Source organism: Arachis hypogaea, chromosome 5 (genome assembly GCF_003086295.3).
Source record: "Arachis hypogaea cultivar Tifrunner chromosome 5, arahy.Tifrunner.gnm2.J5K5, whole genome shotgun sequence".
Lineage (NCBI taxonomy): Eukaryota > Viridiplantae > Streptophyta > Magnoliopsida > Fabales > Fabaceae > Arachis > Arachis hypogaea.
The window spans coordinates 28,131,829-28,134,477 of NC_092040.1; the positions used below are offsets into that span (position 1 = coordinate 28,131,829).

General features: G+C 35.9%; 1 non-coding gene across 1 annotated transcript; it reads right to left on the bottom strand.

Moving 5' to 3' along the window:
• Window positions 1-2,207: 2,207 nt before the first annotated feature.
• LOC112804361 (small nucleolar RNA R71) lies at window positions 2,208-2,315 on the bottom strand. The gene has a single exon (XR_003202969.1). It is a non-coding gene; the product is annotated as a small nucleolar RNA R71 (small nucleolar RNA).
• Between the last annotated feature and the right edge of the window lie 334 nt (window positions 2,316-2,649).

The window sequence follows — 2,649 nt, forward strand, 5'->3', positions numbered from 1 at the left end:
TCTTTATGTTTTATTCATCATTCATAACCATTTGAGTTTGCCTGACTAAGATTTACAAGGTGACCATAGCTTGCTTCATACCAACAATCTCTGTGGGATCGACCCTTACTCGCGTAAGGTTTATTACTTGGACGACCCAGTACACTTGCTGGTTAGTTGTGCGAAGTTGTAGTGATCACAATTTCGTCCACCAAGTTTTTAGCGCCGTTGCCGGGGATTGTTCGAGTATGGACAACTGAAGGTTCATCTTGTTGCTTAGATTAGGTATTTTTCTTCAGAGTTCTTAAGAATGAATTCTAGTGTTTCAAGGTGATGTTCTTATCATCACCAAGGCTGATTGATTTTCATCAATTTAGCTCTTGAATGCAATGTCCTGCTGAAGCTTGGCTGGCCATGTCTAATTCCTTTAGACTGAAGCTTTAGACTAACATTGCATGATTCCTGGAATTCTCATTAAGAATTTTGATATCTTTATTTTCTTTTCCACTTAATTTTTGAAAAAACACAAAAAAAATTACAAAATCATAAAATCCCAAAATTTCTTGTTTGAGTCTAGAGTCTCATGTTAAGTTTGGTGTCAATTGCATGTTTCTGTTCTTCTTGCATTCATGTGTCTTAAGTGATCTTCAAGATGTTCTTGATGATTTCATTACTCTGATCTTTAAATTCTCTTGACTTGAGTGTTTTGTGTTTCTCATGTGCATTCTCATTTTGTTAGTGTCAATAGTATACAAACTGCTAAGTTTGGTGTCTTGCATGCATTGTTATTTGATTTTAGTTGCATTTTGATTATTCCTCATTATTAAAAATCCAAAAATATTTTTAATTTGTGTCTTTTCAAGTCAATAATACAGAGGATTGAAGATTCAGAACATACTGCAGAGAAATTACACAGAAAAAGCTGGGCGTTCAAAACGCCCAGTGAAGAAGGGCAAACTAGCGTTTAAACGCCAGCCAAGGTGCCTGGCTGGGCGTTTAACGCCCAAAAAGGTAGTGTTTTGGGCGTTAAACGCCAGAATGTGCACCATTCTGGGCGTTTAACGCCAGGATGGCACAAGAGGGAAGACTTTGTTTTCAAATCAAATTTTTTTTTTAGTTTTCAAAATCTTTTCAAAATCAAATCTTTTTCAAATCAAATTTTTCAATCAAATCTTTTTCAAAATCAATTTCTTTCCATTTTCAAAAATACTTGCTATCAATTAATGATTTGATTCAACATTTCAAGTATGTTGCCTTTTCTGTTGAGAAAGGTTTAATGTTTGAATCATATCTTTTCTTGTTAGCCAAGTTATTAATTTTCAAAATCAAATCTTTTTTTAAAATGTTTTTCAAATCATATCTTCTCAATCACATCTTTTTAACCAATCATATCTTCTTAACCACATCTTTTTCAAAATAGTTTTCAATCAAATATTTTTGATTTCTAATTTCAAAATCTTTTTCAAAATTCACTTGATTTCTTTTCCAATCTTGGTTTTCGAAAATCAATTAAAGTTTTTCAAAATGTTTTCAAAATCTTTTACTTAATTTTCGAAAAATTCCTCCCCTCTTCTCACATTCTTCTTCTACCTCTTCCTTCTATTTTTCTATTCCTCTGACACCTCAAGGAATCTCTATACTGTGACATAGAGGATTCCATATTTTCTTGTTCTCTTCTCTTTCATATGAGCAGGAGCAAAGACAAAAGCATTCTTGTTGAGGCTGACCCTGAACCTGAAAAGACCTTGAAGCGAAAGCTAAGAGAAGCTAAAGCACTACTCTCTGTAGAGGACCTAACAGAAATCTTCAAACAAGAAAAAGACATGGCAGCCGAAAACAATAACAATGCCAACAATGCAAGGAAGGTGCTGGGTGACTTTACTGCACCTACTCCCGACTTCTATGGGAGAAGCATCTCTATCCCTGCCATTGGAGCAAACAACTTTGAGCTTAAGCCTCAATTAGTTTCTCTAATGCAACAGAATTGCAAGTTCCATGGACTTCCATTGGAAGATCCTCATCAGTTCTTAGCTGAGTTCTTGCAAATCTGTGACACTGTCAAGACTAATGGGGTTGACCCTGAGGTCTACAGACTTATGCTATTCCCTTTTGCTGTAAGAGACAGAGCTAGGACATGGTTGGACTCACAACCTAAAGAAAGCCTAAACTCTTGGGAAAAGCTAGTCAATGCCTTCTTGGCAAAGTTCTTTTCACCTCAAAAATTGAGTAAGCTTAGAGTGGAAGTCCAAACCTTCAGACAGAAGGAAGGAGAATCCCTCTATGAAGCTTGGGAAAGATACAAACAATTGATCAGAAAGTGTCCCTCTGATATGCTTTCTGAATGAAGCATCATAGGTATTTTCTATGATGGTCTGTCTGAACTATCCAAGATGTCTTTGGATAGCTCTGCTGGAGGATCTCTTCATCTGAAGAAGACGTCTACAGAAGCTCAAGAGCTGATTGAAATGGTTGCAAATAACCAATTCATGTACACTTCTGAAAAGAATCCTGTGAACAATGGGACTAATTAGAAGAAAGGAGTTCTTGAGATTAATACTCTGAATGCCATATTGGCTCAGAACAAAATATTGACTCAGCAAGTCAATATGATTTCTCAAAGTCTGTCTGGAATGTAAAATGCACCAGGTAGTACTAAGGAAGCTTCATCTG